At 42.5% G+C, this 27,301-nt stretch overlaps 1 protein-coding gene across 2 annotated transcripts in view; it reads right to left on the bottom strand.

Moving 5' to 3' along the window:
- The window catches only part of G3BP2 (G3BP stress granule assembly factor 2), a 76,742-nt gene that overhangs the window by 48,690 nt on the left and 751 nt on the right, over positions 1–27,301 (bottom strand). The window lies entirely within an intron of this gene.

Below are 27,301 nucleotides of genomic sequence, written 5' to 3'. Positions count from 1 at the left end.
CTTTTTGACTGTGGTGATGGTTAAGCACAACTCTATGAATATAATAAAAACTATTGAATTGTACACTTAAAAAAAAATGAAAAAAACCCCAATATTTTATACTCCCATTGCTCAATTCCACTGGCTGGTTCCTACTTATTCCCTCAACTCCCAAACTGGATATCTGGTTGTACAATGAGTACAGATGTACATTTCCACTGGAAGGAAGAACTGATTAAAATAATATTACTTGAGTTCCACTGGCCTCCTTGACCCCTATCTGTTTATTACTCACTGCTTCCTTTCTCTGTGAGCAATGCTCAGCGGGAGTCAATATTGTGGGAAGGACTCAGGGGTTCTCCACCTTGGCTGCACACTGATATCACCTGGGGAACCTTGAAAACTACCAATGCTTGAATCCTACCACTAGAGATTCTATTTAATTGGTATGGGGTGCCAATTAAAAGCTGTTGTCTTGGGACTATTCTGAAGCGCCATTCTGATCTTCAGTGTCCTGCGTCTAGTACTTGCTCAGACTCCTTCACTCAAGTCACAAACTTCTTGTCCTCTGGCTCTCTGTTCCCTGCACTTGTAGATCGAGAATGTGATCCCTGCCTTGGCTGACCTCCCAGGATTTGGCATCTAGACCACATGTCAACCCACTGCTGATTTTGGTTTCCCCTACTTGCTGCTGAAAAGCCAAGCATGCCACACAGCTGACTTTGAGTTTGATCTTAAAGGTCAGGTAGGAGTTAGGATTTAGATCAATGGAGAGAATGGGGTTGGGCAGTCCAGCTAATGGGATGCAAAGGACAAAGGAAGAGCCAGGAAAACACAAGGGATCGGGGAACATGGAGGGGCTTGGAGGAGTTTCTGGAGAGTAGAGGTGCAAACTTGGAGCCCGCAGGCCAGATCCAGCTCACAGTTGTTCTGCTTAGCCTTCACAGGGTTTAAAACGTTTTTGAATTTGTTACTAACATTTAAAATTGGGAGATTTCACACCAAAATTTAAATGTCCAGCTTCTCTTGAAAAAGGTAACGATTTGACAACATTGGACCCACAGTCCACACGGAAACAATGGGGAGATGAGTTGCTGCTGCTCCCTTGGGGTGGCGGGGCATCGTCCCTCCAGTCTTCTGCAGCCCCCACTGCCACAGGCTTCTACTCTTTTTTTTTTTTTTTTTTGCTGTATGCGGGCCTCTCACTGTTGTGGCCTGTCCTGTTGCGGAGCACAGGCTCCGGACGCTCAGGCTCAGCGGCCATGGTTCACGGGCCCAGCCGCTCCGCGGCATGTGGGATCTTCCCAGACTGGGGCACGAACCCGTGTCCCCTGCATCGGCAGGTGGACTCTCAACCACTGCACCACCAGGGAAGCCTGGCTTCTCCTCTTTATATACTGACCTGCCTCTCTAGGTGATCAATAATTATTTAGTCAATGAATGAATTAGAATGGGAGGGAGAGGGGAAAAAGAAAAGGAAGAGGAGGAAACAGAATCCCCCAATTAATAATACCAAAGAGTTATATCAAATCCTCACAGTGTACACCTTAAAGTATGCAATGTTGTATGTCAATTGTATCTCAATAAAACTGAAAAAAAAATGAATGAAAAACAAATACTAGAGAGTATCTGCAGAAGACCTCCAATAGCATACCAGTAAGTGTGGACTATATAGCTTGAGGTGAAAGGTAACTGAAGGCATTTTCCCATGCAGCAACATGATAAAGTGAGTATTTGAAAATATTTTAGGTACAACTTTAGTAAACAAGCACATGTGTCAAAAGAATGCTTGCTTGACTTTATGGGAAACTACCAAAGCCAGGCCCTCCAACCTTTCATATGATATGCAGTTGAAAATAAATAATAAAAATAATGCTAATAAAATTAGTAATTGTAAAAAGAAAAATCTACTTTAAAGGTAAGTATATCTTTATACCTCACCAACTTCTAGGAACAATTTTATTTTAATATTTATTTATTTATTTGGTAGTGCCAGGTCTTAGTTGCAGCAGGCAGGCTCCTTAGTTGTGGCATGTGAACTCTTGGTTGTGGTATTCATGTGGGATCTAGTTCCCTGACCAAGGATTGAACCTGGGCCCCCTGCATTGGGAGCGTGGAGTCTTAACCACGGTGCCACCAGGGAAGTCCCTCAAGGAAGAATTTAAGATGGCACCTAGAAGGTAGGAGGAGCTGAAGTATGAGGTACCACATCCAGAAATAACAGTTGGAGGGATTTCCCGAAATTATTAGCATGAGGTAATAAAAGCATGAAGGAAGCTGGAGCAGCAGGACACAAAAGAAGGCAGGACTTTGAGAAGAGGTAATGGTCAAGACCTATGAATGTCCAGAAGAGCCCTACGGCTTATTTTGCCCGAGAAGGTTAGGGCACAACACTAGTGGGGTTGGGAAAAAACAAAACAAGATTTGATTGTCTGGGAAGGGACATGGTAAAACTAATCAGTATTTTCAGGGCCTCAGGAAAACAGGCTTCAGACCTAGAGGGAAAGTAAGCTCAGTAGTTGTGGCTCGCGGGCTCTAGAGCGCAGGCTCAGTAGTTGTGGCGCACGGGCTTAGTTGCTCCGCGGCATGTGGGATCTTCCTGGATCAGGGCATGAACCTGTGTCCCCTGCATTGGCAGGAGGATTCTTAGCCACTGTGTCACCAGGGAAGTCCCGAAAGTGAAGTTCTTGAAAAGAAAAGACAAGCAGTATCCAGGTGCCCTGGAGGGAAGGTTGTGTGACTGCAGTCCCTCTCACGTACCACAGGCTCAATTCAGGCCTGCCTGGTTTATAGCAATCAGACTCAATTCTAAGAGTCACCAAACTGTGACCCTTTTTGGTTGCTGCCATGACCATCTCCTGAACCGGGTGGGTCCGAGCCTGGAGGTGCTGGGTACTAGTGTCCAGGATCTAAAGTTCAAGGCAGGAGTTGGGCTCAGAAGTCCAAAGTAAGCCAGGTCAATCTGGACATCCCCGGAAATTAGCCAGAAATGTGGGTCAGGAGCTCAGGAAAGAAGCTGGGCTTGAAAATGGAGCTTTTGGGAGCAAAAGAGTTGAAGCTGAGGAGTGAGTGCTAAGAGAGAGGCACAGGTGACTCTCAAAGCCTACAGAGGAGCCACAATTAAGGGATGAAGGGAGAGGAGGCAGTGACCACAGCAGTCAAAGATACACACAGAGGGGCTTCCCTGGTGGCACAGTGGTTAAGAATCTGCCTGCCAATGCAGGAGACACGGGTTCAAGCCCTGTTCCAGGAAGATCCCACATGCCACGGAGCAACTAAGCCTGTGTGCCACAACTACTGAGCCTGCGCTCTAGAGCCCACGAGCCACAGCTCCTGAGACCACGTGCCACAACTACTGAGGACCGCGCGCCTACAGCCTGTGCTCCGCAACAAGAGAAGCCACCGCAATGAGAAGCCTGCGCACCGCAGCGAAGAGTAGCCCCCGCTCAGTTGCTTAGCATCGCAAAAGAGAGCAAGAAGTTTAAAGAAGGGAGCCACTAACAGTCACTTGCCAAAGAAAGGACACACAGGACAGAGAATGAAATAATGTCCAGGACCTGGCTGGTAACCTTCCAAGAAGAATTTTCGGAGAAAGGGGTGGAAACCAGATCGAGTAGGAAGTTAGAGGCTGCCAAATAAATCAGTTGGTATTTATGGTAGTAAGGTTTGAGTCATGTTTAGCTGTGGAGGTGCTAGCTTTGACAAGCGCACGCTGAACTGCCGCCCTGCCACCCCCTTTTATGTCTAGAACTCTAATATATCACCTGGATCACCTAGTCTTACCCAGTCCTAATTAATAACTGTACTGGTTATATTTCTTATTTTTTGACGTGGAAGCCAATGGTTCTCTAATCCCGTCTCTGGTTGCCAACAGTCCATCCCAGAGTGGGTTGTGTTAGACAAAGGACCGTGGGGCTCACCCCTTTGAGAACAAGAACGGGGTCATCAAGCAGCAAACTGACTATGAAGAAGGGGATTCGGTCTTCCCCTCCGTTTCGTATTTGTTTTTACTTCCCAGTGCCCAGAGGCCTTGGCAAAAAACACTGAAAAGTGTAAATGATGCAGGTGTGGCAGACAATTGCCAGACTTCTAGCAGTTGTTCCCAATCATCAGTGTCGTCATGGAAAGAGGACTAAATCAGGAGTGCGGGCACCAATGGGCAGGCTGCTAATTTTATAACTGTAATCCTTTCACACAGTCCCCTGTCCACATGCACGCAAAGGGTAACATGAAATTGAATTCACAGCATTTTCTGTATGCTCAAATATACTTGTTTAAGCAGTCAGAAAATGGTCATTCCTAATAAAAACAAGTTAAGAAAAAGGGAACATGACTTCCTTAAAAGGTACAAAAACATATATTCAGACTCTATTTTCATCCCCTTTAAAAAGACAAGTGAATTGAGCTTTTTTGTACATGGCACCAAACCCAGAAACCTTAGAGAAAATAATCTAAGGAAATTTAAATCGTAAAATTAATGTATTTTGCTGAAATATTCGTGGATGAAATGATATGTCTGGTATTCAATACAACAAATAATTTAGGGGAAGTAGGTAAGAGTACAGATACAATAAGGTTAGCTTTGAGTCGATAATTATTTAAGCTTGGTGATAAATATGTGGAAATTTAATATACTAATCTCTCTATTTTTATTTGTTTGACATCTTCCACAATATAAAGTTTTAAAAAGTAACACGCTTTTGTTAAGTCAGATAATACCTTGTAAACAAAGTTGAAAAGCAAGCAATAAACTGGGGGGAAATATGCAAAATGCTGCACTGTTAGGGTTTATACCCTTAAGAGAAAGAGTTCTTCCAAATGAATAAGACTAACAACTAATAGAAAAAAATGTCAGGAATGGGTAACTCACAAAAGAAGAAATACAAAAAGCTAATAATCATATGAAAACATATTCAACTTCGCTAATTTTGGGAGACAGAATAATGGCCCCCCCAAGGGTGGCTGAGTCCTAATCCGCAGACCTGTGAATATGTTACTTTACATGGCAAAAAGGGACTTTGCAGATGTGATTAAGGATTTGAGGATGGGGAGACTGTCCTGGATTATCTGGGTGGGCCCAAAGTAATCACCAGGATCCTCAAGAGAGGGAGGCAAGAGCGTCCGCGTCAGAGAGAGAGGAAGGAAGCAGAGTCAGTGAAGGAGATTAAACGACGCTATGTTGCTGGCTTTTTTTTTTTTTTTTTTTTTGCGGTATGCGGGCCTCTCACTGCTGTGGCCTCTCCCGTTGCGGAGCACAGGCTCCGGACGCGCAGGCTCAGCGGCCATGGCTCACGCGCCCAGCCGCTCCGCGGCATGTGGGATCTTCCCGGATAGGGGCACGAGCCCGCGTCCCCTGCATCGGCAGGCGGACTCCCAACCACTGCGCCACCAGGGAAGTCCCTATGTTGCTGGCTTTGAAGATGGAGGAAGGGACCATGAGCCAAGACGTGCAAGTGGCCTCTAGAAACTGGCACAGGCAAAGAAACCTGTTCTCCCCTAGAGCCTACAAAAGGAAGCAGCTCTGCTGACACTTCAGCCCAGTCCCTGTGCTTGGAGGAGAACACACAACAGTGCCAGCTGATCTCACTGGCCTACTGACTTCCAGCAGGCCCTCAGTGACCCTACCTCCACTGCCACTGCAATTATACGTTTCCTATTGATTTATTCTCCTAAACGACTATGTCACAGCTTCTCTGCTCTCCTCAATTTGCCAACTTCCCCCACTTACCCTCCCAATGCATTCCCTTTGGTGGTGCTGTTTGTTTTAGGGACTTAATCCCACAACACAGTCAAGAGCAACCAAGACACTGGCAAACTCTCCCATGTACCAGCATCTGCACCTCACTCCCTGTCCCCCTGCTGCTTTCCATATACTGTGCTCCCACCTAAGGCTAATCCTCCCCTCTCACCTACTCAGCAGCATCACTGCTGCAGTTCTCCATCATCACTACTTTTTCTCTCTCCACTGGATCACTCCCATCAGCACATAAACGGGCTTTGAAACAACAACAAACTTCCCCTACCACATTCCCCTCTAGCTACCCCTCCATTTCTTTGCTTCTTAGAGTACAATTCCTCAAAAGAGTTTTCTATAGTTGCTCTAATTCCTCTTCTACCCTTTTTGAGCCCACTCCAGTTGGCTCCATTCTCAGCACAGATCTGCACGGTGGGAATCATTCCCATTTACAGAGGAGGGAACTTGTTCAAAACCACGTGTCAGTCCACAGCTGACTCTGAAGGCTGGGCCATTCCTATTCACTGCTTCAGCCTGCCTCTCCCACTGTCCTTTTTTATTTTCTCCTGCAAGTTGGACAACCCAGCCAGCCTCTTATAACCCTGGCCTTGTCTGCATGCCTTATAAAGTGTTTATAAGATTTGATTCTAATTAGTTTATGAACCACAACATATTATATTGATTTTGAAACTAATGTATTTCAGATTTTATCTGCCTGTGTCATGGCTTAAACTGAGATAATGTTTTCACCTATAGTTACTGCTTTTAGGAAAGATTTCACGAATATTTCCCTAAGCTACATCATATCACTGATTTCTAAGTTTATGCATTATTTTCATTTTCACTAATATATACTCAGTACAAAAATGTAGAAAACGGGAAGTAAAAATACGTCAGCCATAATTACACCACCGAATACAAATACTGTTAGCTTAGCGATTTTATTTCCTTCCAGGTTTAAATATGTACGTTTTTTGCCTAGTTATAAGCATAGCAAATATGGAAAAGTAATCTTGTATTATCCATTAAAATATGCAAAGAAATCAACATAAATAAAAACAGGATAGGGCTTCCCTGGTGGCGCAGTGGTTGAGAGTCCGCCTGCCGATGCAGAGGACACGGGCTCGTGCCCCGGTCCGGGAAGATCCCACATGCCGCGGAGCGGCTGGGCCCGTGAGCCATGGCCGCTGAGCCTGCGCTCCGCAACGGGAGAGGCCACAACAGTGAGAGGCCCGTGTACCGAAAACAAACAAACAAACAAACAAAAACACTTAAGGACATATGATATAAATGTTTAATTGAGCATGGAAGAAAACAGGAAATAATGTTCATCAGTAAAAGAATAGTTACATAATTTGTTTCCTCTTCCGTAAAATCGAAATAATACTAGTACTTTATGGGACTGTTGTAAGAACTAAATTAGGAAATGTTTAGAAACCATATGATATGTTAAATACAGCTGATCAGAAATCATATTATTTGTACAACAGCTTATCTCCTCAACCCTATATTCTCTAATTCAGCCCTGTCTAGCTCAGGTCAAACTTCTCTAACCTGGCATCACTATTCTAGAAAGCCTCATTACTCTTTCGATTTCTAGGTTCCAAAGAGATGAGGTCATTCTGTGAACGCAACAGATGTCAAGGATATTTATTCTTCTGTGTCCTATTTCCCCAAAAGATAAGTTCTGCTACATTATTTTGTAGGTACTGAACCTTTTCTCCAGCTTTAGCCATAATTTACCAATTCTAACCTTTCAGGAGTTAAGACTGCTGGGCATACACCTCTGTCTTTTTCCTTTCTCTTTTGGTGGCCACTTCCTCAAAGTTTTCATTCACTTCATCTCCCTGGGGGTAGCAAGCTCTTGGTTTTTTGATCCTGTATTTAGTTTCCTTGTCCATCTTTGGCACATCACAAAATCAGTAAAAAATAAAACTCCCAGCAAATAGAACAGTGCTAGTAACATAAATATTTCTTGAATGAATGAGGTTATTTTTTATTGTCAGAGAAAGAGAAAAGGGTGCAGAAAATATACTATTAGAGTTTATTAATGCCACCCTTAAAACTGGGAAAAGGTTAAATAAAATTGGCCTAATAATTTTAAACCATTTGGTTTGAATAAAATTGTTTTCTTATCCCCCTTAATTTGCTAAAAGGAATCTTGCTGAGTAAGCAATATTTTACACTTGAAACAACAGTGTCATCTGGATCCAGTAAATAATACCCTAGTCACTGTGTTTGTTTGTATTTGTTTTATATTCTAGCCCCTGTTTGAAGGTTTCTGGGCTCAAATACAAATACTGATATAATTTGGGAGAACAATTTCATCCAATTCTCTACTACCCATTGAAATACTCTAGAGTAAAAGCACTGTGAAGGGGTCCAGAATATGTCACTGTGGCATAAAAATTATTTTGAGCAGAAGGCATTTGAGTTCCTGAAATCTCTTATCGGCCTGAAAGCTGAGCCTCCCAAAATAACTCAAAGCACCCAACTGTCAGAAACCAACCAAGGAACATTCTTATCACCAGAGATCTTGAGAAGTCACCGTAGCACGACTAAACAAACATTGTCACAAAAACTATCATATCTCCCATGATACTCCTCAGGCCCATTTACCTTTCCAAAAACTTGTTTTCTCATACATGCCCTTTCTCCCCCTCCCCTTCCCTTATTAAGAAGTCTTTTGTTTTCCTGTAAATGCCCTCCTCCCCTCCCCTTTCCTCCATTAAGACGGCATATAAGCCCCCAATCCTAACTGCCCCTATGAGTCACATTTTCTGTGAACTCCTGAACACACATTAATAAAAACACGTGATTAAATTCTGTCTTTTCTCTTGCATATCTGTTCTTTGTCCGTTTAATTCAAAGGCCCCCAACAACTGAACCTAAGAGTGTATAGCAATTATTTCTCCCTGACAACCTGATGATCAAGTATGTCCAATATTTCATTGCAAATACTGAATTTTAAATCTCCACATGGGCCCTGCTATAAGAATAAGCATTATTTATGGTTACATCAGCAGAAGTATATTTGGAAGCTACAAGCAAGGTGATTACTGCCCTGGACACCCCTGCCCACCAGGCCTACCCTGGAATTTGGAAATAAGACTGGCATCAGATACAGCAGAGGTATGTCAATGGCCCGGAAGAGACTTCTAAGTGTTTCCATGAGGTAAATCTGGACATAACAAGCCTGAATGTATGAACAGAAGGCATCAGTGAGAAGGTCAGTTGGTCAACCTTGGAAGGATAAAAGAAAGGCACCCACGGCCCACCCCAAGGGGTGATTCCTGCAGCGTCCAGGGCTAGGGCCACTATACTGCCACAGCAATGCCTGCATAGCAGGAAGAACAGTCTCCTAACTTCCTTAGCTCAAGGGAAGTCCTTAAAATCACCCACATGCTTTTGTTCCAACACAGTAGGCACTTACTAAGTAAATGCTGTTTACAGAAGGAAGGAAAGAGGATCCCACAGGCAACCTTCTGATTGTAATCTGGCTTCCTTGTAACTTCCTGTGGGCACAAAAAGTGCTGAAGAGGAGTCTCTTCCTCCTGTTAACATATCTTCCTACACATTAACAAATGAACAAACTTAAGGTCGGTGCAAGGGCCGGTTAGCAGAAGCCAGTTTTACAGGGTTTCAAGAAATTTACGGTCTAGTTGTGAGGACCAGGCACTCGGAGACCTGACACAGTACGAGGGTGCAGCCCCCAGCTCCCAGCCCACAAGACTACACCTGTCAGTCCTCCCATCCACAGCACTTACCAGTTATGCAACTTCCTCCCCTGGCCATCCTTTCATTCAACAACTATTTACTAAGTGTCTACAAGAGCCAAACACTAACCTGGATGGAGGCCTGTGAAACAGACAAAACAGGGCCTCCTGTAGACTGAGGTCTGCTGAACTGGACATACAGATTAGCCAGCAGGGAAGTTTAACACAGTGGGATAAAATCTATAGGAGAGGCAGATGGGAGCACCAGATTCTGGGGGGCGGGGAACTGAAATGGGAAGATGAGTAGAAGCCAACTTTGTGGATGGGAAGTGGTCTAGGTGGAGGGTAAGCCGGGGCAAACTTCTGGAGGTAAGAACAGTTAGGAACTGAAGCTGTCTAGTGAAGCTGGAGTTTAGGAAGTTGGGGCAAGGCAAATTTGAAGCCTGAGGGACTTATATAAATCAAACGTTTTGAATTTTATCCTGAAGGCAATGGGGTAGTACTGAGGTATGTTAGCCAAGAGAGAAACCACATGTGGTTTTCTTAAAAATATCACACAGGCTCCAGCAAGAACAAAGGAGGGGGCAGGAGGAAGACAGAAGGCAAGGGGTACCTTTAACTAACATCTTTGGCAACTGGCCTAATAACTTACCTTTCGTTCATAATTCCCTCCCCTCTTTCGCTATTGATTTGACTCATAAAATGTTTTTAAGGTCATTTCATTTTCTTATTATGGATTACAAGTTGGATTACAAGATAATTTTAACCTAAATATAATTTCATTTTATGTCAATGCCTCTTGTCTATTCAGAGTAAATTACTTCTCTTGATAAATATATTTTGGATCTTAGACAAAATGCCCTCTGTAATTTTTCTATGAAATTTTGTTTTTTATTTGTTTATTTTTTACCTCTTGCCCTGCCCAGAGATCACCTAAACTCATTGCCCAATTTAGGGAGGAAATGCCCAGAGGGGATAATCCCCAGGGAGGGGAAGGTACATTTAACTGCCTGAGGTCCCCACCTGCAGCTCCTCAAAGATGCAAATGGCCCACCTGAGGAAACAGAACACCTACACCTGCCTGGGCAGCGGGAGGTAAAGGCCCACCCAAAGAAAACAAGAGGCCAAAGCCTAAAGTAAATCTGTTTTATTCTCAAAAGTAGAAGCCCAGAGGCAGAGCCTGAAGGGGATGCTAGTTTACCATTTCAACAGAAGTCAAGATTATAGACTAGAGCCAAATTAAGTCACCTTCGTACTTTCTTATGGATTTTCCTAGAGCTAGTTTCCAGGCCGTTCCCCTGCAGTGATTAGCTATAAAGCTTATTTAGAAAACAAAAGCCTTGTGCTGAGCAGGACAGCCAGAAAGCACTTCCCACCCACACTGGGCCTGGGGAGAGGGGTCCCCTGAGAAAGAGTGGAAGTGGGGGCAGGCCGGCCAGGGAAAAAAGGACAGAGCAGGTGCCAAGGCTAAGGAGTGGCAAGTCCCTGGGACCCTGGAAATGTTCTTCTTCAACCACTTATGAGAGCTCCCACCTTAGCACCGGCAGGGTCCTTAACAGCTGGCAGAGGGTGAACAAGGACCTACGATACAGCACAGAGAACTATATTCAATATCTTGTAATAACCTATAATGGAAGAGAATCTGAAAAAAGAATATATATGTATGTGTGTGCGTGTATGTATATATATATATATATATAACTGAATCACTTTACTGTATACCTGAAACTAACAACATTGTAAATTAACTATACTTCAATTAAAAAAAAGGTTAAAAAAAAGAGTTGGTAGAGGGTAAAGGAGCTGTGGAAGAGGGCTATGAAGGAGGAATGTGCGTGAGGGCTTCTCGGTACCTAGACCATTGGATATCAGAAAATCTTACCGTCCTTGAAACTCACAGATGATTGTAAGAGCAGCTATCATTTATTGAGCACAGGAATAGTGCTTAGCATAAGTACTTGCTATATGCCAGGTCCTGTATAAGGTTCTTCACATATGCACACATACATACATATACACACACACACATATATATACATAAACACACACACATGCACACTCATTTAATCCTCAAGCAGTGCTATCAGGTCAATTCTATTATTATTTCTATTTTATAGTTGAGAAAACAGTCTCAGGTTATATATGTATCAAGATATAATTCACAGGTGAGTCCTTTTGGAAACTCTACTAAGATCCTACTTACCCTTGAACTTCAGCTATTCTAATACACCTGAATATTGAGGCAGTATTGTATATTTTTGCATAGTGTTGTAGACTCTGTAGCTCGATTGGGTTTGAATCCCAAGCTGTGCCTCTTGCTGGCTGTGTGACTTTGGCCAAATAATCACAGAATGGGCATAATAATGGTAGGTACCCTACTGACCACCTAAGGGCAGTTACAAGGATTCTGTTAGCTGATACCTGCAAAGTCCTTGGGACACAGTACATACTCAATAAAAGCTGGCCACTACTAAAAGTCCATATTAGATCACAAGGAGGAAATCAGAGTGCAAAGGACTATCATGCATAGCAGTGGGAACTGAAAGCTAACAACCTTAACAGCAAAAGGGAAATGTAAAGGCACAGATAACCAAGTATATAGGTGGAAATGTGTTTGATGGGAGAAGACAAAATGTATATTTGGCAAGTCTAAGGCCAGTCAACATTTTTCTAAATTGACTTTTAAACCCTAGGATTCTAATAAAACTAACCAATAATGATGCCATTCACATTTCTTGTATAATGGATCATTATTGGTTAGTTTTATTAGAATCCTAGGGTTTAACAAGTCAATTTAGAAAAATGTTGACTGGCCTTAGACGTGCCAAATATAAATTTTATAAAATTAAAATAAACTTGTATCGTTCAAATCTCATGACATTTATTCAGAGCAGAACTGGATTTAATGAGAGTAGAACCTATTATTCAATATTAAATCTTGAATCCTGAGAATAAAGATGTAAACATAATCCCAATTGAATGCATTAGCTAATTGGTTTTCTTAGCTATTACTATCAATACCTGTTTTTTGGCCAATTTATACATAAAATAGAAATTTATTTCATAGTAAATTCAAATGCATACGCAACAACCAGACCCTCTATTATCAAGTACATGAATTGACAAAATGCGTTAGGACTGTGCTGCGTGCTGCAATGGCTACCCTGCTGCGGATAGGTGTTGTCTGAAGGGAAGTATCCTCAGTGCCAAAGCAGAAAACCAGGCACTGTGAGGGTGGATCTAAGCAAGGCTGTCAGGGCCTCCCCTTTGCCATGTCTCTCCCCTACTAGACTTGACTGTGAGAAGGGACCTTGCATTTTGTTCTGCCCAACCCCTAGCAGCAAGCCTGGTAAGTGATTCCTCAATGTTGGGATTAAAGAGGGCCCAATCTTCATCAACAGTCCAAGAGCCAGGAAGACAGGATCAATACACTCTCCTTAGAAACCAGATTATAAAGATTGGCATCACTCTCACTCTCGGTGTTTATTTCCCTGTGGTTATCTCCTAGCAGATAAAACACAGCTTTAGTTAGGCTCTGCCGTAGATTTGATTCACAGCCAGTGAGGGGTCCACAGCCTTGGAGGGGAAACAGTGCCTCCTAGAGGCCAACATGTTGGTGGCAGGAGTAATTTGTTAAGAGACCTGAGGAGGTACATCCTGGGGACACAATGATGATATTATGGTCCAGTTGATCCCTCTCCACTGGGATCTTCTCCTTCAAGTATAAAGTCTGAAAGTCTGTGGCTCATTTTTACTTGAAAAGTGTCATTTTTTTTTACAGAATCATCTATTTGAAACATTGCTAACCTGTTAATCATGATTCCTTTCAATTCCTTCAACTTCAACTTGGTGCTAAAGTCTGATTATTTGTTTCCCCCTACAAATTCTGTTGAAATCCTAGCACCCAATGTGATGGCACTGTAGGTGGGGGCTTTGGGAGGTGATTAGGTCATGAGGGCTCCAAATGGGATTAGTGCCCTCCATAAATGAGGCTCTTGCCCCTTCTGCCTTGTGAGGACACAACAAAAAGACAAAGGTCTGTGAACCAGGAAGTGGATCCTCGCCAGACATGGAATCTGCCAGCACCTCGATCTTGGGCCTCCAGCCACCAGAACTGGTAGAAAATAAATTTCTGTTGTTTATAAGCCACCCAGTCTATGGTATTCTGTTACAGTGGCTCAAATGGAGTAAGACCCTTGGATAATAACAAACTAGCGCTGATGACCCTTGGCTTCAATTTGATGAGAGGACATAAGCTAAAGTTGGCTAGTTCAGTTCAATGGAAAAAAAAAAAAGCTTATTGAACATACCACCACATACCAGGTACTAAGCACTAAGCTATTATTGAACATTAATGATAACTTATAACTTATATAAGAGCCAAAGTATAGTGTGTGTTTGGACCACTTCTTGAGTTGGTGGATGACTCAATATGAGAAACCAAGACAGCAACCTCTTCTGGTCTACATATGTTCTGGCAAGATCACAGCTTTGTCTCAGACTGGAAACAACTGGGAAACACTGTTACTGGGTGGAGCTCTGTAGCCTATTGGTTAGAGTTCTCCTTCTAACAAATTATCTACTTCTCCAAAGTGGGAGAGCTTACCTGAGGTAAGTACTGGGGTTAAGCTATGGCAGTGGTCAGGACCAGCCAATGACATGCCCAGGGATAGATGTGGAAAATCAGGAGAGGGCACAGGCTCTGCAGTCACAAAAATCTCAGCTCAAATCCCAGTAATTGAGCTTTGTGACCTTCGCAAGTTACTTAACCTCGCTCTTTCAACCATTTCCTTTTGCATAAAGGGGATGAAAGTCAGGAGGTTGAGACAGTTAATGAAGGCAATATATGAAAAGTGCGCAGCACAAGAAATTGTTGGCAGTAATTGTTAGGAAATAATACCAACTACCGGGGTTTCCCTGGTGGCGCAGTGGTTGAAAGTCCGCCTGCCGATGCGGGGGACACGGGTTCGTGCCCCGGTCCGGGAGGATCCCACGTGCCGCGGAGCGGCTGGGCCCGTGAGCCACGGCCGTTGAGCCTGTGCGTCCGGAGCCTGCGCTCCGCAGCGGGAGAGGCCACAGCAGTGAGAAGCCCGCGTACCGCAAAAATAATAATAATAATACCAGCTACGACTAAACTCAAGTAAAACTGAACAGTCCAAAGGGTCTTTGCAACAGGATGCACCAAATCTCCTGTCCTCCCACCTCCCTTACACTCTGTAAGCCAAGATAAAGGAGAACATAAGCAGCAATAATGAGGGAACATTCATTAAGCACACCTTCTAACTGGACCAGGATGGACACCTGACCCAAGCTGAGCCAGTCAGATTCCCAGAGTCATCCTGTGTCAGTTACTGGGAGCTGAGCTCTGAGGTTACATTGAGAACGGGCTGGGGTCTGGTCAGTGGCCAAAGCCACTTGCAAGCCTGGAAGCAGAGAGGCCGTGAGTCAGCACAGAAAGCAGGAGAATGGAATAGACTCATTGAAAAAAGCACAGACGAGATTATGAAGCCTGACATATCTAGACACACACGCACACACACACACGCGCGCGCGCGCACACACATACACACTCACACACGCTACCTGCATGTCCACTCTCCAGTTCTCATGAGGCCAGGCTGTACTTCCTAAAGATTTCCTTGAAGATTCTCCTATATCCTTACAAGAGACTCTTCTTTGACCTGAGTTCTTTTGAAGACTCAGGATGGACCCCAGACTCTCACAGAACTTCTTCACAACCTTACGTGACGCAATTTCAGAATAACAGGAATAGAAGCACCATCATGGTTGAGGTGAAAACTGAACCAGAGGGAGGATGGAGGATGTAGAGATAGAGATGTAAGTATAAACCTTGGTATCTACATGTTTTAAATTTTGTTCTTTTCAGAGACCCAGAGGTCTCTGACAGTGAACTGTCATTTAAAAGTGTGAGCAAGAGGGCTTCCCTGGTGGTGCAGTGGTTGAGAGTCTGCCTGCCAATGCAGGGGATGCGGGTTCGAGCCCTGGTCTGGGAGGATCCCACATGCCGTGGAGCGACTAGGCCCGTGAGCCACAATGACTGAGCCTGTGCATCTGAAGCCTGTGCTCTGCAACAAGAGAGGCCGTGACAGTGAGAGGACCGCGCACTGCGATGAAGAGTGGCCCCCACTAGCCGCAACTAGAGAAAGCCCTTGCACAGAAACGAAGACCCAACACACCCAAAATTAAATAAATAAATAAATTTATAAAAGTGTGAGCAAGAGGCAAGCTACTGAATGAGCAGAGGACTTGCATTTGCATCTCAGTGGGGCTGTTACTGATCTTTACTACTTTAAAAAAAATGTACTCATTCATTCATCCATTTATATCTTAAGCATTTTGTGAAAGAGATGATACATCCTAGGAGTATTTGATAATGTGAGGGATTGAGAAAGGTCACAGATATGTATCTCAGGAATGTCCTGGTCCTAAGGTACTCTTTTAAAAGAAATACCTGACTATGAAGGGAAGGAGGCAGGGGAGGTATCTAAACCTGGGAAGACTTCTGGATCCCCAAGACAAACTCATACATGTTAAGGGTTAAATTTATTTCCTACCACTGTTCTTTCTTCATCTGCTTTGCCCTTCCTAAATTACCTCGTGCCACAGGACCCTCATAGTGCTTACTCGGAAACCCACTCAGGAGTACCCTTCCCGGATAGTACCTAATGGGCCTCTCACAATTAAAATGTTCATTCTAGCAAAGCATGGCTCTCATTTAGCTCTTGAGGTATATGACAATTAATTCACACTAATATATGAAGGACAGTTAAGCATGAAGAGAATGTACTCTTTTCATTGATATTTGCATTTTAAAAGAAGATGTTTGGCCTTCCCTGGTGGCCCAGTGGTTGACAGTCTGCCTGCCGATGCAGGGGACACGGGTTCGTGCCCGGGTCCGGGAAGATCTCACATGCTGCGGAGCGGCTGGGCCCGTGAGCCATGGCCGTTGGGCCTGCGCGTCCGGAGCCTGTGCTCCGCAACGGGAGGGGCCACAACAGTGAGAGGCCCGCGTACCGCAAAAAAAAAAAAAAAAAAAAAAAAAAAAAAAAGATGTTTGTTGACCCAAAAGGCTAAAAGAAGATGTTTGTTGACCCAAAAGGCTAAGTCCTTCATGGCATACTTTTATGCATTGTAAACATCTGTTAGGAAGGTATTTTTTGATCCAAGGGTCCTTCCAGGACCTTTTAAATCACACTGTCTACCCCCATTAGAATATAAGTTTCATGAAAACAGACATTTTTACCTGTTTTCAATCATTGCTGAATCTCCAAAGCCTACAACAGTACATTGCATAGTAATTGCTCAGATAATGTTTGTGGAATTTATAAATGATGATGCCAGGATTCATATCTATCTGGCTTTAAAACTGTAATGTTCTTTCTACTATATGAAACTCTATCTCTTTCTTAAAATTAATCTCTTCACCTACCTTACAGTAAAAGAGAAAAGAAGGAAAGAAAGAATGGAAGGGAGGGAGGAAAGTAGATGGTACCAAGATGGATGAAATGAAATTCAAGTTCAGGCATCAGCTGCAACATGGGGCTCCTTGGGTTTCTCCTCAAAAGCAAACTAATAGTTTTGTCAGGGGCTCCAGATGTTTCTCTTCCAAAACTGTTTCTACCTAATATCTTTTCTAAGCTTGTTATTATTTGTGATTATTTAGAGGAAAAGAAAAGGGGCATGTTTATTTAAAGAAAAATTTATCCAGTAAAAATTATGGAACAGTTGAAAGAAGAAAACATGACCCATATCCTTCCACTGAAATATAACCACTCTGAATTCACATCTTACTACATTTCTTTCTAGGCTTCTTCCTATGTATATATTTTAAATACTTACCCAATTTTATTTATTTATTTTATTTAATCTTTTTTTTTTTTTCTGGCCACCCCATGCAGCTTACAAGATCAGCTTGCAGTAGCTTAGTTCCCCAACCAGGGATCGAACCCTGGCCCCCTGCAGTGGAAGTGCGGAGTCCTAACCACTGGACCGCCAGGGAATTCCCCGTATATTTTAAACTTAGCTACTATCATTCAGTATATACAATTTTGTATCCTGATTTATCACATTTCTATCATCATTTTTTATTTCTCTCATGTACTGATATTATTATTCTCCATGATGTTCAGTGTAAAATTCTGAGTTAAATGAAGTGACATTTTCTGCTGCCAACTGGTATTAAAATTTTATGTTCTTTCATACTGGTTCTGTGACAAGGGAATTTTAAAATTCCAATTCTTATCGTTGGCAGGGGATAGAGTTTTACAATTCTCTCTTTCTCTTAAATATTTTAAAAACTGCAAAGAATCAATAAAACATGGGGTTGTATTTATTTATAATGCTGAGCAGACACCCTTATTCTCTAACCATTTTCCCCTCGATGTCTTTCCAGATTATGATTCCTGGAGGAATTAATAGCCATTACCCCAGAAGAGAACAACTGCCTTGGACTACATGGAGAGGAACACACCCACATATAAAGAAATTTAAGTCAGGTTTTATTTATTTAATATATACATAATGCTATCTTCATCTAGGTAAACAGGACCATTCTACAACAGTTGTACAGATTAATATAGTTTTATATATTAATATACTGTAGAGGTAGTTTTAGTCATACAGCTGAAAGATTTAAGAGAATACAGAATTTCTAAAACCAGCAAAAGGAAACTATGGTGTAGGGACCAGACTAGGGTTTGTAGACCTGTTCTGCTATTTACTAGCTATGTGACCACAAGTGATCAACAAAACAAAACAAATAAACAAAACCCTGTTCCCACAGGTTGGGGAGGGATATTTTAAGATATCAACCATGTTACAGGCTCCTTGGTAGATGTTTTTACAAAGACCATTTAATAATTTAATCCTTAGAATGATGCTATTGGGTTGGCAAGGTGTAGTAAGTTTTTATTCTCCCCTCTTTACTTAAGAGAACCCCAATTTTACTGGGGGTAGCAATATGCTTATACCAAAGCAGAATAACATAATAATGCATTTCCCAGGCTCTCTTGCAACTAAGGCTGGGCAAAGTTCTTAACAAAATAGGTGGAAGTTGAAAGATGGGGCTTCCTGGAAAGGTTTTTATACGAACAGCAGACTGGCAACTACTATTGATTCAGGTAAGAATTATCAATGGATGCTAAAACTGAAGGGTGAAAGTTTGATGAGAAACAGGATATTTATCAATATTAAAGCATATCCCCCCAATTATACTTATTAACATCAAAGGGAAAAAAATAGTTAAATGTACAGTAGAGAAGTTTGGCAGACAACACCTTAAACAGATGATCAAAATTAATATCGCTAATAGTGGGACAAACAAATGTTATGTACCTCCTAAGACGACGCACTGTGAGAAGGGCAGCACTTCTGAGATATTCCTAGCAAAGATGCCAAAGATGCACCATCTGAACTTAATCGGGAAGGTCAGACAAACCCCAATTGTGGGGCATTCCACAAAATAACTGATCTATCCTGTACTATTCCAAATATTGAAATCATAAAAGACAAAGAAAGAGGAACCGTTCCAGACTGAAGATGACTATAGAGACAACATCAAAATGGAGTGTGTAATCCTGGTTTGGATACTGGGCCAGAAAAGAAAATAATTGGGACTCCCGGCAAAATTTGAATAAGGCCTGTGTTATTTAAGAAAATGTTTTTGTTGTTAGGAATTAGACACTGAAGTAAAGGGACATCATGCCTATAAATTCTTCTCCAGATGATTCAGGGGAAAAATGTATATATTTAGAGAGAAAAAAATGATAAAGTAATTGGGGTAAAAATGTTAACGGTTTGATCTGGGTGAAAAATATTTGGGAATTCTTTGTACAATTTTTGCAACCTTTCTTCAATTCTAAAATTAGTTCAGAATAAAAGTTACAAGAGTGAAAAGAGTGGGGAAGGAGAGATAACTTGTTGATAGATAACTTTTGACCTTGACCTTTGCCCTTCTTTCTTTCCAGATAAGGATGCAACTACAACCAGCTTGTAACAAAAAAGATGAAAGCCTCAAGCCAAGTATTTGCTTAGCAGAAAGATTCCAGCTTAGATCCCAGACAATTTGTTTTAAGGCATTCTTTGGTTTTCTGTTGCAAGGCAGAAGGTAATCAAAACAGATATAGCAAAATTAAGTTTAATTTGCCCAAGACTACACCATTCAAAAGTGGCAGGACTAGAATGAAAACCCAGTTCTGTTTAGGCTTGCAAACAAAACATGCCATTTTGACCTATACCATGCTGAAGCCCAGGCTTCGCTCTCTATGAAATGGGAATAAGAATTTTAGCACTCCAGAATGAATCTATAGAGGGAGAGAAATTATAGCAGGGCCTGGCAGAGAGGACAGAGACTCAGATGTTTGCTGAATCAGTAGTTCAGGAAACCAAGCACATCTGTTTTCAGTATTCTGCTATACCGAGCAATTTTTAAGTACTGAAGAAAAAAAAAAAACAACCTGTATTTCTGTGGGTGTAATACTCTAGTTGCAGATATTAGTCAGCAGTTCCATTCAGTTTCTTGGATCTCTTTCACCACTCTCTCCCCTTCCTCTTCTTTGCCTCTTCTCTCCTTCACAGAAGCCTTTCTAACCCCCTCTCATTATCAATCAGCTCCTGCAACTCCATCTCCTACCCCATCCCACCCCTCAAAAAGAGGGAGGGGCTGAGTATGAATTTTGGGAGAAAAGCTCTTTGAACAAAGTGGTTCATTCCACCAGGGAAGGCAGGAGTTAGTCCCCAAGAAGGACCATCCTTCCTAAAACGGCAAGGAAAACTCAAAAACAGGGAGCCTAAGTCTCTGGCCAGACCCGAGTAGCTACCTTCAGGTCAAGATTCCAAAAGCTCCAGGCAGAAGACTGAAAGGTACAGGAAGGCACTGTACTCAGGTCCAACCAACCCATCAGATATGCAACTCTCCTGAAGTTGAAGGACACAGCAGAACTTAGAATCACTAATTCTATTAAAATGAAAGCTGTTAAATTTGTAGTTTCATTGATTTGTTTTAAATGGTTATGAATTCTGAGCTTTGAAAAAAAACAAAGATCTTGATATTTATTATACCATGAAATAAGTATCCAAATGCCAGTAGAGTCATTTTGCTCTGACTCAGAAACCTGAACCAGACCTAGATAGCAGTGCCCTCACAGGAAGGAGATTGGCTGTGGCAATGACCTCTTGAGACCTTGGATTCTGAGCTATTTAGGACCCACTATGCACATACGTGGGAGAGAGGGAGCAGTTTAAGGACTTGGTTGTGGGTCATTTGGGTCTCACAAACTGTGGCCCTGCCCTGGAAAGGCCATGTGTGTATGCGGGTGTTGGAGGTAGGGAGAGCGTAGTGGGAAGCATAAGCTGGAGCTCTTCTAGTTCTTTATACTACCCATGACTAGTATGGTGTTTGAGATCCTGGGCAGGGCAGCATCATGGAACAGTCAAGCTAAAGAGAAGACTTCTCTCCTCTGCCTCTCTGTGCTCATCATCTTCTCATCTTCCATTCCTCTGCCCATGGACGCCTGATCTGCGGGCAGACAATTAGGTCCACACCCAGCTCCCTCTTCTTTCCTCAAACTGCACGCCAGCTCTGGACCCTCCACCTAATATCTGCGAGTTATTGAGCCTACCCCAATTATTCATACAGTGAATAATTTGCCATCATAGGCCATTGGTTGCTCATAATCAACATCATTAAAGAATTGGAACTGGGGAGAAAGGGGATCTTTGACATGTGGGCTGGCTTTGAAAAGTTCTGTTCCAGGTCAGTTACCATCCTGCTGGCCTGAAGGTCCAATCTACATTGACCGACTGTAGGCTCTTCCAAGAGAGAGCCTACAGGGTCCCCTGCTCTTGTACTCACCTGGGCCACAGACTCAGGCAAATGAGGTGGTCAGCTGCAACTTGCTCTGGGTCGTGAACTGCTGATGAACGTGGCAATGACTCCATACTAAGTCATCTTAAGCTTCCAGGGAATTTTGGCATCACCTAGTAATGCGAACTTCAAAGGACTTAGTCTAGCTGTGCAATGGGGCAGTAAAATCTTCCACCCCATCCTGGCTATTCAGGACCTGCCTGTTCAGCTAGTTATAGATGTTGGGGGAACACAGTGGGTGTGGAGAGGTGACAGTCAAATTCTCTACAGGAGGTAAGAGTGCCTGGGCCTGGAGCTGATAAATTTGTCCTTTAATAAACAGTCTTATAAAAAGTCCGTTGGAAGTGAAAATGAGATTTCCTAGTTAAGGTGTTTCGTAAGTAAGCAATTCTCTTTATTGTATTTTCCAAAGAATGGAAACACACCTGGACTGTACTTTTTTAAAAGAGGGTGTAGATATGGCTTTGCTTGCAGATATAAATACAAAGCAATGTAAAATTACTTTTATTAAATAATGCAACATGATCTCTTGAACCTTTCACACAGCAACAGTACTGATGCGAGCAAATGGTAGTGGCACTGCTGGGAAAATATTTTTTAAAAAAACCTGGTGGGCTTCCTTGGTGGCATAGTGATTAAGAGTCCGCCTGCTAATGCAGGGGACACGGGTTCGTGCCCCGGCCCGGGAAGATCCCACATGCTGCGGAGCGGCTATGCCCATGAGCCATGGCCGCTGAGCCTGTGCGTCCTGAGCAAAAAAAATACCAAAAAAAACCCCCAAAAACCTGGCAAGCAGTCAAGTCCATCAGGGGATATAGTGAGCATCTATTCTATTTTTCCTATCCTGATAAACTTTCTCCTGGAACAGTAGTCTAGCCCTCCTTTGAAGAAAGTCCCTGTTCCCCTGTTCTTATGCCATATGCTTTGAATTGAGGGGAGGATTCCCACTGCTTGTTTTAGAGGTGGGTGTGTGAATCAAGGCCAATCAGAGCACCTCACACACAGGGCTATAGGAATTGGCCCAACACAAAGACACGTGCCCCAATAAGATCCAGTGAGTCATAAGAGGACTTTTGCTGAGATTCTAAGGAGAGAGGTGAGCAGTCTTCCTTGATGAACTTGGTCCTGGGAGGTTATAGGACTGCAGGAACTGACAGCCAACTTGCCCTTGTACAGAGCCAGAGAAAGAAACCAATATAAAGAGCAGAGTCCAGATATAATGAAAGCCCAGATCCTGGAGAGATTATCTTGATGCCCCAGATCAAGTCATACCTGAAGTATCAGACTTTTCAGTAACATGAGCCAATAAAGTTTGAGTTGAGTACTATTATAGGGTAATATCTTTAAATGTTCGGTTGTTAAGAAATTGATGATATACACCAAAGGTATCTGAGTCTCCACTCTAACCTTTATTAAGTACTTACTCTGCTTCATGTACTACAGTACTAAGCACATTAAAGCTATTATCTAATAAAATTCTAACAACAACCATGAGGAAGATACTATTATTGTTCTTCTCAAAACAGGTAGAGCAGAAATTTGCATCCTGGACTCTAGAGCATGTGAAACTACTTGACTGTTCCAAGTGCTTGCCTTGGTCATGTTTCGCATCTCCTAAGAGAGGTGGCTGTCCAACATTTTAGCCTCTGAATCTTTTTGTTCAAATGACATAGGAAGTATAAACAAATGAAATCAATCAAATGGAGCAGGATGGGGGCCCAGAACCCTCTTTCTTGCACCCTCCTCTTCCAAGGAATTCCTAGGGCTTTAAAAAATATTTTTAAAGCGTTTCATGGAACACAATAAGAAAGGATGAGGAATACCTCTTCTTGTATGGAACCATTTCCAAGATATATTAAATGGGAAAAAGTAAGGTGTAAAACAGTGTGTACAATGTGCTACATTTATTTGTGTTATTAAAAGCGAGAGACTCCATATGCATATATGTATATCTGGAAGGATAAACAATAATTGTCTATATTAATTGCCTGGGTGGCCAAGGAATAGTAGGGAGACTTTTTGCTAAATACGCTTTTGTACTTTAGATTTTAACCATATGAATGTATTACCTGTCTTAGAGAAGAAGAAGGAGTCTACGATGATGACAATAACCGCATTAGTGTAACGAATTTCAAACAAAAGTAAGCTTGCCACTGGGATGTTGAGATGATTCTCCCAATGGGATGCTATCTGATCCTAAAAATTTAAGTCCTTCCCCAGACGTTTGTCTTTACATATGACTAAGTGTTAATTACTAAGTTGGTTACTGAAAGCCAACAAAATACTCATAAAATAAAATTAGTTAATACAATTTTCTGAGGACCCCGTTTCAGACTCTATTGAGGAAGTCTGGCTGCCATGCAATGCAGCAACACTGCAGAATTTCTGCTTTCATGCATACAAGCTGAAAGTGGGAATTTCCTCATTTGGGGAGTTCATTCATCCATTAAAGAGCTACTAAGTGCTGTCCGTGCATCAGATACTGTGCTTAAGCACTGAAGATATAGCAATTTACAAAACGGCTAAAATCCCTACCCTTAAGGGTTTACATTCAGGTGATGGTGGGGAAATACACAATAAACAAGATTCCATTAATGCTATGATGAACATTTCTTCACATTTTATGAAACCTAAAATTGGGATGTGTCTTTTGGTGGATGGCATCTTAGAGTCAGCAGCGTTTTTGTTTTTTTTTCTTTCCTTCTTTCTCTGAGGTGAACTTGATGGCATCTTAAGAGAATAAGGTAGCAGACTGATAAGTGCTACAGAGGAAAATAAGCAGAGCAGAGGAAGGAGGAGTATGGGGAGGTTGCAACGTAAAACAGTCAGGAGAGACCCAAGTGGCCTTTGAGCAGACTTAAATAAGGTGAAGGGAGTAAGGCATTTCTCCATGTGGGTAGAGTAGCAAACAACCAAAACACAGGAAAAAACAAGCACAAAGGCCATGAGGGGAAATCAAATTTCAGGAACACAAGCAAGCCAGTGTTGCTAGACTAGAAGGAATAAAGCAGGAGGTAGGGTCAGAGAGACAACAGAGGGGCCAGACTACACAGGGACTTGTAGACCACCTTTCTACTTAGTGCCTTGAGTCTAGAGAGGTCAGATAGCATAGTACATAAGAGCACAGGCATGACATCAGGCAAGTTACTCTCTGTGCCTGCTTCGCCATCTGAAAAATGGGGCTAATGACGCTATCCATAAGGTTGTTGTGAGGATCAAGTAAATCATTTTATGTAAAGTCCTTTGAATAGATAGTCTAGCAAAGATAGAGCACGAATGTTTTTGATACTGTTACTATTGATTGGTTATGAATTTCAATTGCTGTTTCATCATTATCACTTTATTTTGCTGTGTGTTGTTTGATTAATGAATAAAATTAATACATAATGTTATCAGAAATATTGTTGAACCCTGATTTTCCAGTAACTAGTCTTTAAAAACCTGTATGTGATATATTTCAAACACAAATTATCACCTCCACTCATCCTCCTAAGTAGGTATGGACAACATCCCACCCTATCACCACCACCCTCAATCAAAACATAATCTTGTGCAATGATATTTCATTGTTATTGTTGAGTTTGCCACTAGAAAGTAAGAAAGGATGGGGAAAGTGGGCCACTGAGGAGAGCGACTGAACTAGGGGATCGTAAGGAAGCAATTCTAAAAGTGGATTTCAAACCAATGAATTTTGTTAGTTGCTCTGTTGTCAGAAAAATAATTTTGATTTACCCAAGTTAAAATTTTGGATTATATGCATTTTAATGATTCATGACATTCTTATACTGAATATTTAGACTTAAGAAAGTGAGAAGTATAAGGGCGTAAGTCAGGCAGTCACAATTTTTTCATGTTTTCTCTTCCTTTATGGTGCTTGAACATCTGCCATGTAAAAGGAATTATGCTAGATCATTAAAGGGTACAAATAGGAACGAGACATGGTCTCTGACTTTTCTCTATAAAATCAGTGGAACTGGATTTGCATGTAATCTCCTTTCTCTTTTCAGTCCATTTCATGGCTGCTCCCCTTTCAGACGCCCGATTGGGGGAAAAATTAGGCACTGTACCCTCTCTGCCTCCTCTTTTTCCTGGAAGCATCAAGCGGCTCTACCCCTTCCCAGACACCAGGAGAGAGGCAAGACTGTGAGGTCAAGGGGAAATCTGGGGGCTCCACCCTCATTTCCTCTGTCCCAGACTGCCCACTTCTCCTGCCCATAGTCCTTCCTGGACAGTGGAGGCTGTTAGGGAAGAAAACAGGTCAAGTGAAGGGAAAACTCATAGTACGCTGTTAGTGACTTACTACATTCAGCAAAATTTAAAACAAAGCAGGGCATTTTGAAAAGGGCGGTGTCTTAAAATAATTCTGCTAAGATGTCAAGGCGCTGCTTTTTATTACCAAATAATACATGTGGTAGACATCCATGAGCCCCACTTGAACTCAGAGCTTTATCTCTGATAGTGGGGTAGAGTGGGGCACAGGGAGGAGGTGAGGAGAGGCTCAGGGAGGGGTAAGGCTTAGGGACTGGGTGAAGTTCTTTGCACACATTACCTGGTAATAAAAATGCTGAGCATTTATTGGTTACTTTTTTTAGGCTGCAATGAAATGCCCCCATGGAAAATGTCTGAAGCAAAACGTCAAGTGTCCAGTTTTAAAGCAGAGGACAATGCTTAGTGTACAGTATTTTGGGCAGTATGATCCCCACTGTTCTCCAAGTCACCCAGGCTTAAAATCTTGGCACTAGGAACATGCACCAGAGCCTTTGTGATATGTGTTATCTGCAATCCCACTTTACGGATGAAAAAAGGACTTTCTTCCTTAGCATTATATTCATATTTCCTTTAATGTTTTGTTCGTGTATCCATTAATATCACCTTTTATGGGACAATGCTAAGCCACAGAGATATAAAAATGAATAACATAGTTGTGCCCTTAACAGTCCGGTTCAACAGGCATTTATTGAGAGCTTCCCGCATATCAACAACTGCAAAGTGCTAGCATATACATACGTATCTGGATTTCAGGAAGAGCTTTCAGAAGATGCCAGAGTTAAGTCTTAAGGAACTATGGGGCTTCCCTGGTGGCGCAGTGGTTAAGAATCCGCCTGCCAATGCAGGGGACACGGGTTCAAGCCCTGGTCTGGGAAGATCCCACATGCTGTGGAGCAACTAAGCCCATGCGCCACAACTACTGAACCTGTGCTCTAGAGCCCGTGAGCCACATCTACTGAGCCCACGCACCACAACTACTGAAGCCCACAAGCCTAGAGCCCATGCTCTGCAACAAGAGAAGCCACCGCAATGAGAAGCCCGCGCACCGCAACTAAGAGTAGCCCCCACTCGCGGCATCTGGAGGAAGCCTGTGAGCAGCAACAAAGACCCAACACAGCCAAAAATAAATAAAAATAAATTAAAAAAAAAAAGTCTTAAGGAACTAGCAGGAGTTTCCTTGATGAAGTGGAGGGAGGGGAAGGGCATATCCAGGCATATATCCAGAGTATGTGAGGGAGACAGGAGCTAGAAAGACAGGCAAGAGCCAGAACATAATAGGCCTGTACACCAAGCTAAGGAGTTTGGATTTTATTATGGAGAGAATGGGCAACCACTGGAGGACTTTCAGAAGAAGATCAACACAGACAGATGTTTTGTTATTGTTAGGCTCACCCAAGGGTGGACTGCAGATGACTGGAAGGAAGCCAGGGCGTGAATGCAGACAAACTAGTTAGGAAGCTATTGCCATAATCTTGGTGAAAAATGACAACATAAACTATGTCAGAAGCAGAGAGCATGGAGAGCAGAGACCTATTTGAGCAATATTCTATAAATAGACATGACAGGATTGACTACTGAACACATGGGGGTGCAATCCAGAGTTTCAGATTCCTCCCAGCTTCCTCCTTCTAGCTTAGGCAATTATTTGGCTAATGGTACCAAAGAGCGTGTCAGGGCACACAGAAAAAGCACATTGATTTTGTTTTCTTTAAGGGAGGC

Source organism: Grampus griseus (genome assembly GCF_964374135.1).
Source record: "Grampus griseus genome assembly, chromosome: 4".
Taxonomy (NCBI): Eukaryota; Metazoa; Chordata; class Mammalia; order Artiodactyla; family Delphinidae; genus Grampus; species Grampus griseus.
The sequence above is the reverse complement of the archived record's forward strand: the minus strand, read 5'-3'. Positions and strand labels throughout refer to the sequence as shown.